We start from the raw sequence: 12,590 nt of genomic DNA on the forward strand, positions 1-12,590 counted from the left end.
AAATTGCAGCTTGCCCTCCGTCTCCTGTTGCTGACGATCCTTCAGCTCTGCCACCTCCCACCTCCTCTCCCTCCTCCACTCAGTAACTCTTCCTGCCTGTTCCCTCGATGCCAGCCCCCGTATGCCCGCTGTTGTACTGTACTGCTGTACTTTTCAAGGTACTGCACTGTGAGATTAAAAATGTTTTATTTTTTGTGTTTTTTTTATGTTATTTGTGTGAAAAGTATTATAAACCTATTACAGTACAGTACTATATAGCCGACTGTGTTAGTTGGGTACCTAGGCTAACTTTGTTGCACTTACAAACAAATTGGACTTAATGAATGCGCTCTCGGAACGGAACTCGTTCATATGTAGGGACTTACTGTATATAAAAATATTTGCAAAATTGACTAAATGTTCATTCAGTTCCTGTTAGGGCACACAGGAAGACTGCATTTCCCAGCCTCCCTTGCAATTAGGTTGGGACCTCATGATTGGGTTGTAGCCAGTGGAATCTGGGCAGAAGTGTCCTAACATACATCCAGTCTTTGTCATAAACCTTTCCTTGTCTTCCAAGCTCTCTCCCGTGTTGACTGCTGGAAACGAAGAAATCTGAGATAGGGAAACCATAAGATGGAGCCCCGGAATCACGATTGGAGGCAAACTCATAGTAACAGCCTGACTTGCACCAGACAGTGATGTGAGCTAGAAACAAACTCTTGTGGTAAGCTGGTGAGATTTTTAGAGTGTTCCTTAACAGCAGCAAGTGAGCATAAACTTGAATAACACAAGATATTTGTATGAAGATTTTTATTGTAGCATTTCCCCAAGCGGTGAAAAGTAAAATAAAGGGAGCAGTGACTGTCAATAAAGAAATGGTTGAATAAATTCATCATATCTATGTTACAGCATTTCATATACCTGCCGTTATCAATATGTATTAACAATACATTTGCTATTATCAACACATATTGTTGTTTCATAAAACTGGAAAATGCACTCTATATATATTTGAATTCTTAATGGAAAATTAGGAAAATTAAGGAAAGATGTTTACCATGTTGTAAGCATTGATGGAGAGGGTATCTGGAGAGGGAGAGGAAGAGCAGTTAAAAAAATTTTTTTCAAATCCATAATGCATTATAAGAAAATATGTATCATTGTTTTTAAGAAATACTTGATAAAAATGTTTGCTTTTTAATTATGCTTCTGAAAAGTTCTTATAGTTCTTTTTGTGGTACAATGTATCCTTATTTTAACAAATGGTATAGTGTGTCTCCAAATCAGGATAGACAAACCTGAAATACATCAAACGTAGGCCTCGCTGTGCTATAGAAATCCTGAGTGCAGCTGGGTCTGATATTTTGGCTGGTATCACTGCAAGAAACTTCATTTCTTCCACTTACCTTTGCTTCCTCTTCTGAGCCTCCCTGTTGGGAATTTAAGTCCTCTTCACACCCTGTCAGCATTTCTGCAGATCTCCTATGTGAATCCACTTTCTTTCTTGGTCCTCTGCTCGGTAGCATACTGTCGTGAGGAGTGCGGGTCCATTGCCTACTGCTGTCCACCCATGTACTCAAGTCCCACCAGCTTGAAGAGTTAGCCAACTGGTCATTCATCCTTACCAGCTGCCCATAGACTACTCTATTACCCACCCTCTGCATAGTAGCACATTAAAGATTTAGGATTAGCAGAAGACAAAGTCCCCTTTCTATCCCTTTCTCTGTCCTTTGGGGTACCAACTTCATTGTATCCCCAGAAATCAAAGTAGAAACCTGCCCACCCAATCTGGGTCAAAAGCGCACACTTGCCTTCGCAGACTGTGCTTATGGTCTTTCCATCTCCCACTCACCCCAGTTTAACACCCTCCATCTTCCGCCCCCTTCTCATTTGCAGTGTTGCAAAGAGGCCCAAAGAAAGCCCTTGGCTCAAACACTGGGTGATGGATTTGATTAGAATAAATTTAAATTGCATGTTTAAATTTATCTTTTGAATTTGAAAGGCAAGTTTTTTTCATAATATAGTTTTACACTGTTTTCACTGAAGATGTCTATTTTGCTTATTATGAGTTTAATGAGCTTCACCTGGCTGGCCTGGGAATTAACCACTGTTTGTAACAACATTTCTGTGGGAAAATGTGTTTCAAGTTTCAAACACTTGACTTAAATGTAAACTTTTGGAAAATACTTGGTTCTCAAGTTGGAAAATGTATTAATGAGCATTTAGTTTCTAAAAAGAAATAGATTATCCCCAAGCTCATCAAGCAAAACCCAAATAATTCCAGATATTCTGCTACCAAGACAGGTTAACATACATATCAGATTTATGTGGAAAGAAGGCAAGATAGTCACATTAAATTAAAGGCGTTGAAATTTCCATCATGCTGGCGCTTCGTTTTTAAAAGTACTTAAGCAGAATTATCTTTTCAAATAAGTTTTTTCAAATATTTATTTATTTACTTACTTATTCATTTATTTATTTATTTTTTATTATTTTTAAATTTTTGGCTGCATTGGGTCTTTGTTGCTGCGTGTGGGCTTTCTCTAGTTGTGGCGAGTGGGGGCTACTCTTTGTTGTGGTGCGTGGGCTTCTCACTGCAGTGGCTTCTCTTGTTGCGGAGCACGGGCTCTAGGTGTGCAAGCTTCAGTAGTTGTGGCACGCGGGCTCAGTAGTTGTGGCACGCGGGCTTAGCTGCTCCACGGCATGTGGGATCTTCCCGGACCAGGGATCGAACCCATGTCCCCTGCCTTGGCAGGCAGATTCTTAACCACTGTGCCACCAGGGAAGTCCCTCAAATAATTTAAAAAATTTATTTTGTACTTTAGATTTTAAAAAATAAACTTTGTTTCTTTCAAGTTTTAGATTTATAGAAAAATTGCAAAGATAGTACAGAAAGTTCCCATATACCCCACACCATTTCCCCTGTTAACATCTTATGGTACCTTTGTTATAATTGATGAACCACTATTGATACATTAGGTTTCCTCGGTTTATACCTAATATATTTTTCTGTTCCAGGATCCCATCTAGGACATGATATTACATTTAGTCATCATGTCTCCTTGAGCTTCTCTTGTCTGCGACAGTTTCTCAGACTTCCCTTAGTTTTGTTGACCTTGGCAGTTTTGAGGAGTACTCAAACTGGTCAGGTATGTTGTAGGATGTGCCTCATTTGGGATCTCTCTGATGTTTTTCTGAACTGGAGTTACGGGTATCACAGATAGAAAGTGCATTTTCCTCACTTCATATCAAGGGTACCTACTAGCAACATGATTTATGAGTGTTCATGAGGATGTTGATAACCTGGCTGAAGTAATGACTGTTTCTCCACTGTAAAGTTACTTGTCCACCTGCTTTTTTCCATACTTTACTCTTGGAAGGAAGTCACTACCTGCAGGCTATACTTAAGGAATGTGGAGTTATGTTCCCCTTCTTTTATGGTGAAGTATCTACATATTTTATTTGGAATTCTGGGAGAGAGATTCATCTCTTCTCCCCATTAGTAATGTACTCATTCATTTATCTGTAACAGTACAAACTCATGGATATTTATTTTATACTTGGGGTTACAATTGAATACACTTTTTCCTCAAGTCATTCCAACTTTGACTCTTGGGAGCTCTTTCATTTGGCTGCTGTGCCCCTTTGACACGCCCCCGCCAACTTTAAAAAAATTTTTGAGCACTGCTTTCTGACACTTATCACTACAAGATGCTCCAGGCTCACCTTGTGTATTTGAATCAGTCATTTCTCCCAAAGAACCCTCATTCTTTTTATTAGACAGTGGTACTAGAAACCAAGGTCTGGGTGCTAGATAGGTTATGTATTGTAGATTTTGAGATCATTAAAACTTAGAAGTCTTTCATGATATTTGTACATCAAATCATTATGCTGTACACTTAAACTTATGTAGTACTGTATGTCAGTTATAGCTCAATAAAACAGAAAGAAAAAAAACTTTAAAAATTAAAAAAAAACCCTTAGAAGTCTGATGCACAGCATGGTGACTATAGTTAACAATACTGGACTATATATTCGAAGGTTGCTAAGAGAGTGGATCTTAAAAGCTGTCACCACAAGAAAAAAAATGTAACTATGTGAGGTGATGGATGTTAACTTACTGTGGTAATCATTCCCCAGTATATACATACATCAAATCATTATGTTGTGCACATTAAATTAATACAGTGTTATATACCAATTATATCTCAGTAAAACTGGGGGGAAATTTAGAATTCTGAAAGAAGGAGTTCTCCTGCTGAGATAGGTCCCACCACAAAGTCCAGCTCATGTTTTAGGATTGGTGAAAATGATGACCTGAACTCAGCTAATATTATTATTCCTTCAGTTTACAATTTGAACCAGCTAACAACAAACAGGGCAAGATAATATATATGAGATCATGGATGCAAGAGAGTGCATGTGTCTTCCCGGTGAGATGGGCTAAATAAGATAGTTGGTATGGTGGCTAGAGAGGGCTCCAGGCTCCTTCTGTGTAGTTGACCAGCCATTCTTAACGCATGGCTTCCACCTTGTGAAAAACATGGCTGCTCCAGTTTCTATCATCATGCCTACATACCAGCCAGCAGAAGAGAGGGAGGGAGACGGAAGGGCATACTTCTCCGTATAAACTCACGTCCTGAGTGTTACACACCTCATTCTACTCACATCCCATTGGAAGAACCTATTCGTGTAGCCACTTCTAACTGCCAAGGAGACTAGAAAATGTCTAGCGGGGTAGCTGTGTGCCCAGTTAAAAGTTCTATTGCTATGCTACAGGGAGAAAAGGGATTCTAAGGAAAGCCAGGCATCATTGCTAGTCTTCCTCCTTGTCCACCAGCTACAGGCATCCTTCCTTCCACTTGCAGAACATGTTTATCCTTCCCAAGGGAAGACAATCCCAAAGTCCCACCATTCTGCATCCAGCCACAAACAGAACCTCTCTTCCAAAGGGAAGTTCCCTCCATCTCCGCACGTAAACCTAGCCTGAGCTTCTCTGTCTTGTAGAATTTTGCCAAAAGTGGCAAGAAGGAGCCAACACATCAGTGTTCTGCCATTTTTTCTAGTTAGTTCCTCTAGTGCAGTGGTTCTTACCTGGGGGCAGTCTAGCTCCTTTAAGGGGCATGAGGGAATGTATGGGGAAGTTCTTGATTGTTATATTGCCTGGGGCTAGTAGATAAGATCATTGAATCATTTTCAGTTCATGCTGCTGGCATTTTATGGGTGGGGAGCTGTACATCCTACGATGCCTAGGGTATTCTTGACCAACAAAAAGTTATTCTACCCCAAATGCCAAGAGTACCTATGTTAAGAAACACTGCCTTAGAGCTATAGGCTCTATAAGCACGTGGTCTGCAACTTCAGTATCATATGGTGATAGTTTTATCAGATGTTTTGCCATAGCATGAGTCACCACCGTTCCCATCCACAGTATCCTCACCACCTGTTGCCTGACTGCCAGTGCCTCCTGTTACACGTTTTATTCCAGTAGCATCTCACTTTTAGGTACAAATTATGTGTTAGGTTATCAGCTGCTGTGGTAGTAATCCCAAAATGATGATGGTTTAAATTAGACAAAATTATTTATCATGTCCGAGCTGTTTGTTCTTCTTGAAGACATCAAGGACATACACTTCTATCTTATAACTCTACTATTCTTACTGTACAGCTTCTTCAACGAGTTCAGGGTGGTTGTACCAACTCCTGGCTTCAAACACAAACTCCACTAGAAGGGATGCTTTAAGGGCACGATCCAGAAGTTGCCCTCATCTGGCAACAACCCATATGACTGTGGACAAGAGAACAGATAAATAAAGAGTGGTATGTTTTCACAATGGAATATTGTACTGAGAGAAAATTAATGAGCAAAAAGTATACACAACATCATAAATTAATCTTAGTAACATAATACTGAATATATGTATGTAAAAACGTAAAGATAAATAAATAAAGGGAATGAAAAGCAAAACCAAGGTGATTGGTCACCTCTAGGTTTCAAGACAGGGAGAAGTTAGAGGCAGGATAGAAGAGGAATCCACAGTAGATGTAAATTACTGGTAATGTCCAATTATTCATGTTGGGAAATAAGTTCATGGTGTTTATTATATCATTAAATAAACACATAAAATACATTAAAATAAAAGAGAGCTAGGTTTAGACCAATGATGAAAGGGTGCCACAAGCCAAGAACTACAATTAAATGATTAATCCAGTATTCGTCTGTGCTTCTGAAGTAATAACAAACAAACAAACATGCAGTAAACCTATGATACATAGCATTTTGCTAGATGATGTAGTTGGGTCTACTACTCCAACATCTCAAGAAACTCAATCTGTCCAATGATCTTGCCTCAGGAGGAATGATTCATGCTGACCAAATTCAGTGAAGATGGGTATATAACTCAAAATATTTATTTATTAATTTAAACTGAAAATATAATGGCTAAGTAGTCTATAGTAGTTATATTGTTCGTTCATTCAACCAATATTTATTGAACATCTCTGAAGTGTCAGACACTTTGCTAATCACTTGGCATATAGTGGTGAACAGAAAGTTTTCACAGGGCTTATAATCTATTGGGGGAGTCAGATATTTAATAACTAATAATAAAAGTCAGCGGGTCAGCCTATTACACAATGTGGTAGAGTGGAGAATTTTTTATCCATTAAAAAATATATATTTATTTATTTGGCTGTGCCAGGTCTTAGTTGTGGCACATGGGATCTTTAGTTGTGGCATGCAGACTCTTAGTTGCAGCATGTGGGATCTAGTTCCCTGACCAGCGATTGAACCCGGGCCCCCTGCATCGGGAGTGCAGAGTCTTAGCCAGTGGACCACCAGGGAAGTCCCCCTATTACCCATTTTGAAGACTGAACAAATTGAGTTAGTTATGTGACTTTGGGCAGGAGGTCTTCATGCCTTCCTGGCAGGATTTCATCACTGCTGTGGACCAGTGACAGCTGTGTCTCCCGTTCGTCTCTTTCCAGTAAGTAAATAAATAAGTAAATGAGATTGAATTCTTCCTTGTGTTCTCCTGTCTCTGCACCACCAATGTGTGTTGGGTGTGTAGGGGGTGGGCAGATATATTGACTTTTGGTTCCAACATGGACCTGTATTTGGATATGATCGAGACAACTGTGCATCAAATGGAGATCGTGCACTTTGATAAAGATTTTTGAAATTTGTCAGCTTTCTGTCTTATTTGTCCTTTTATGGGCAGTAAGTGGCAGAATTACTATTTTACAATTAAAATTGCTGGCTCTCTTAAAATTAGAGACTAACATAATATTTGAAATGAAACAAAATACCACTTTTATTTGATAATATACATTCCTTAAGAATCTCCCAAATATAAAAACTTTGTTATGTATTACCTATCTTGTGGTCATTTTTGATGCAACAAACAAACTTTAGTAGTATTACAGTGCTTAAAATTACAGGTTGATTGATTGTTCAATATACAGTGATTTAAAGTTTTATATTGAACTAAATAAGTAATGAAAAATGTTCTTAAAATCCTGAAGTGCTGGAGGTAGGTAATAAAAATTTTAAGACAAGCTTTTTTTACAGTGAAATTTTCAACTGACTGCAGGTACTATTTTCTTGTTCCAAATGAAACATTTAACAAATAAGTGATGTGAGCAGTTTTATACATTTCTATTAATTTCTATTAATTCATTCAAAGAGATATCGGTACCCCCAAGTTCATCGCATAGTCTAAACATTACGTGCTCAGAACAAATGTGTAGTGTTTTCTGTGTGTGGGAATAAAAGTGCCTGTGGATATTTGAAGGCCAGAGGGGCAACCCCAGGCAGAAGTGACCAGCTATTTCCTCAGCTGTAAAACAGGGATAACAACTCCTGGGGTTGCTGTGAAAACTGAACACCATATGTAAAACATAGTAGACCCTGAAAACATATTAACACTCCTTGAGAAATGCAAATCAGAAGGGCGCTTAATGAACTTGAAACCAGAGAAAGGGGAATTATAATGGGCCCACCTTTATGGATGAGGTGTATCTGTCCAGGAGGCCAAAGTACATCTGACCGCCGGTCCATCTAGTGCTTAGTGATAAATTGACTAATTTTCATTTTCCAGTATTAACTGCTTGCCCCTTTTCTTCGCTCTTCTTTCTTTAGACATGTTACATATTCAATCCTTTTCTTCCTTCCTTTATGGCTTACCTGAAAACTTTTGAAATGTCTGGCAATAATACCTGCAATAAGAGAGTTAGAAAAACACTGGGGAAGTTAGGACACATTAAAATAAGAGTAGGAAAATAGTATAGCCAAGTTCAGTGCAGAGAAACATACGCATAGAATACTATCCTGTACAATGGTTTAGATTGGGTTGCAAATAACTGTTCATCTTCTAAAGTTAAAAAAACAAAACAAACCAGAAAAACAACCCCCAACCACTCATGAGAGGCATGGTAAGATCAAAGTAAAACATATAGTTCAAGATACACCTAATTTAGTTAAAAGAGATCTGAATTTTGTCTATGGGTCCTGTCTGATACAGAGGGTACTCTACAATGGGTCAGATGTGATCTTGGGCAACGTCATGACAACAACTAGAAGAGAATTCCTTATTAATGGTCTGTAAGGTTGACTACACCATTGTAACCAAAATCAGAACAAGGTATAATTACAATCAATTGTACAGATTTCTTGATTTACAATGCTTAGGAAATCCTTAAGTTTTCATTAGTAATGCATTTAGAAGCTATATCTTATGTTGAGGTGCACATTATTAATCCTCAAATTAAGTGATTCTTTTAAAAGTAGATTAGGGGATTGTGTTGGGACCACCCTCAGTTTTGGTCATTCATTAGGAGCACTCACCAGACTCAGCATGTAGTCACACTGATGGCGATAGTTAATTACAGTGAAAGGGTACAAAGTGTAAGCAGCAAAGAGGAAAGGCACATGGGGCTAAATCTGGGGTAAACATATGCAAGCTTCCAAGATTCCTCTCCCGGGGGAGTCATGCAGGATGTGCTTAATCTCTCACCCAACAAGTTGTGACAAATTGTGTGAAATGTTGCCAACCAAGAAAGCTCACTAGAGACTCAATACCCAGATTTTTTTATTGGGAGCTTATCATATAGGCACCCCTGCCTGTCATGTACCCGAATTTCAGACTCCCAGAAGGGATGCAGTGGGTTCCATAACTACATTGTTTGTACAAACAATTTAGGCACAGTGAGCCACTCATATCAGTCAATGGTGGGAACGCTCCTGGAATCCAAGTTCCCAGATGCCAACCAAGGGCCAACCTTGTCAGCTGGCCTTTTTAAGTATAAGCAGGAGTGCTGTTAACTCTTTTCCACACAGGGATAATTAAACACATCTAAAAAGTATAGAGGTAACTTGCTAAATAGCTTCTTATATATTGCCTAAAGAAGTAATCTACTTGCTTTTGTGCTAATTCATTAATATTAATTCTCATGAAATGAATGATGCTAGTATAAATTTAGCCTATACATTCTACTGTACTGATGAAGAATTTCAGAGTTTAAGTATTAAGGTTTTCAAATTTGAATAAGAATCTCAGGTGCCACCATTTAAATGGAATTTGACTGTTTCACCTGTCATTCTCAAATGAGTGTGCTGATTTTACTAGTCCTGTATTTGATAAGGGGGTCTGCTAGCTATTGATCTGACCACCATTTCATAGCACACAGAAATACTGACTATTACAAATCGCATAGCTTGATTAACTTGATCCTGATTTACACTCTTGAATTCCAAGTACCATAGGAGAAAATAGCTATTAATCTTTGGCTAGTTACTATTTCAGCATATGAAGAACATTTGTTAAAGAAAAGCACTTACATGTCTCATTGTGTTTCACACTTCTGTGCCAAGGTAAAGGGCAAAGGAATATTTAAGATGTGCTATTAAAGAACTGTTATTATCAAGAACATAACGGCAGGGTGTAGGCAGATTGTAGATTCTAAGCCATGATGACTAAGCAACAGGTTGGAGGAATTCAGACAGATAATTACGTTTGGCCCATAGGAGTTTCCAAATGAATGGCAGGGCAAATGGGAAGCCCTAGAGAAGCAGACTGTTTACTGTCTCCTTCCAACATGTGCAAACCCTGTCATGCTGTAGAAGCAGCAGCTTAGTTTGGGGGATGAGGAAAGACAGTATATTTTATTTCTTGCTAAAAACACCACTCATAGTTGGGCATGAAAAACCCCTTGCTTTCTAGTATAGACATCTAACCATTCATCATTTATATACTTGGTGTCTCCTCTGTAGCACATATACCAAGAACCAAGGATACTGAGGTGAATGAAATTGATCATGCCCTTGAGGAGGTAAGTTTTTTTGTGGCAGTGGTTTTCAGTACTATAGGGTGACTACAAATCAGCTGAGGAGTTTGTTCCTACCCATAAACATTTAGATATTGATCAGGGAAAGATTAGCTATTTATTAATAATTGTTGGAGTTGGGTGATGTGTATATTTGGGATTGTTATAACATTGTCTTTTTTATTTGTGTGAAAATTTCCATATAACTTATTTTTTATATCCTGAGAATTTACCATGTTTTATTAAAAAGTCAAAAGATGTTAGTATCTTTAGTTTACAAATATATTTGTTCCTTCTCCAAGATGGGAGACCAAGATACATCATAGAGCAATTCTTATCATATAGCTGGCCTCAATCATACATACTGCCATAATTAAAGTATACTTTGAGCCAGATAATGTGCTTTTTTTACTTTGATTTGTGATACATGAATTGGTAAGCGGTTTGTTCCATAATAGGCAGTAAAGGAAGCTTGTTTGACTCCAACAAATTTCTAAAAGTAGTTTTACATGCAAATCATTAGGAAAAACTAACTTGACTAAAACATTTAAAACATTTAAAAAGAAATTGACAATAAGACTGAGGGATATGTAAGGTGAACAGAATAAATAATCTAAACATTAAAACTCTCCCAAGTCATGGTGTACATCTGAAGATAGGAATTATACTCTAGTATATGTGAAACATGAATAAAGTTGTAAAATAATAAAATCAAGTGATCATCTTTTTAAAATACCTTATTATAAATTATGTGCTAGTTGTTAAAACTTCAAATAGTAAAACTGAGTATTGAATGAATGAATGGATGCATAAATAAATAAATAGGTGGTTTTCTTTAGCCTCAGTTTAAAAGTCACATATCTAATTGTTCATCAGAAATGACCTTTTGGTTTCCACAAAGTTTTTCTTTTAATTTGAGTCTTTTTAAAAAGCTGGAAGACCCCAAAATACTACATGTACATTCTCCAGTGTCAATAATTGGCTAGAGCTGAGTAGTAACTACCCCCTTTAAGATGGAGTCTGAATTCTTACATGCACGCGTACGTGCCTGAGATTCTGTACATCTTGAATGTTCACAACAGTTTCTGTATGTTCCTTATACTTAAATGTCAGTTTGCATGGATATAAAACCCTTAGCTCACATTTTCTTGCCTTGAGTGTTTTGCATATGTTACTCCATTGTCTTCAGTCATAAAGGGTTGCTGTAAAAAGATCTGATGACAATTTGATATCACTTCCCTTATAAATGATTTGTGTGTTTTGGTCTAGATACAAAATGAATACTTAAAGTTTTTCTTTAAAATTCATTAGTTTTACTAAAATAAGTCTTGATGTTGGTCATTTTGGATTAGTTTTTCCAGGTACATAATGTGCTTTTCAAGATGTATGTTCAAGTTTTTGTTTATTTTTTTTACTTCAGGAAAATTTTGTTGGATTATAGGCTTTTAATATTTGTTCTGTTCCATTGATTTGGTTCTCTTCTTTGGGCACTTCTGGTATGCATCTGTAGGAACTTCTCTGACTGTTTTCTATACCTGTCACTTTCTCTCAAATCCTTTTCAACTCTTCATTACTTTTTGAATTTTAACATTTTCTTCCTTTTGATCTTCTATTTCTGTCATTATTTGTTGTTTTTATTTGTTCTTGTGTTTCTTATATATGCTTCCTTAAAAATTTTTAAATTATTTCCTGAGTTCTCTCATTTTTTTTCCTACATAAACTTTTTGTATCACTAAATAAAGCACATTTATATACGAGGAAAACTCCTAAGCCCAAATGGTGAAGTACCCACTGCTGCAATGAATGCTTGCCACGGGCACGTTAACTCCAAAGAGCAGAGACTGCAAGATACTTAAAACTCTCTAAACTAGAGAGAGAGCAGAAGACTGGCTGAAAGTCATACAACGATTGTCAGATCTCCTCTACCTCATGCTCAAAACCACCGAAGATGGTATAATAACTTCTAGAATTAGTGTCATGTTCCTGTTTGTTCAAGTGAGTTTTCTCCTGATCTTAATGATTAGAACAAAGGCAAGAGCTACAGAAGAGGCATTCCATTGATAAATATAGAACAATATCAGAACATCAAAGAGGAGGTAACATAGAAAATCTTGTTTTTTCAAATATCAGGTGCTTTCATATTGTAGTCGTATAGCAGTGGAGTAAGCTCCACCTCTCAAAGGCTTAATTCAGGGCTTCCCTGGTGTCACGGTGGTTAAGAATCCGCCTGCCAGTGCAGGGGACACAGGTTCGAGCCCTGGTCCAGGAAGATCCCACATGCCACG

At 37.6% G+C, this 12,590-nt stretch overlaps 1 protein-coding gene across 5 annotated transcripts in view; it reads left to right on the plus strand.

The window, feature by feature from the left end:
• Positions 1 to 675: 675 nt before the first annotated feature.
• TBC1D4 (TBC1 domain family member 4) overlaps positions 676 to 12,590 on the plus strand; it is a 247,029-nt gene continuing 235,114 nt past the window's right edge. Inside the window, exons 1-2 of one of the 5 annotated variants that reach the window (XM_089899442.1) lie at positions 676 to 706; positions 10,253 to 10,311. The gene's annotated coding sequence lies outside the window, so the exon portion shown is untranslated. Of the gene's footprint in view, positions 707 to 3,092; positions 3,132 to 5,753; positions 5,803 to 6,943; positions 6,969 to 10,252; positions 10,312 to 12,590 lie in introns of those variants that run through there. The other 4 variants (XM_089899441.1, XM_022577030.2, XM_089899440.1 and 1 more) reach the window with 4 other exon arrangements.

Source organism: Delphinapterus leucas, chromosome 18 (assembly GCF_059928025.1).
Source record: "Delphinapterus leucas isolate spDelLeu-1000000601 "Yukka" chromosome 18, BTC_Dleu_Yukka2, whole genome shotgun sequence".
Taxonomy (NCBI): Eukaryota; Metazoa; Chordata; class Mammalia; order Artiodactyla; family Monodontidae; genus Delphinapterus; species Delphinapterus leucas.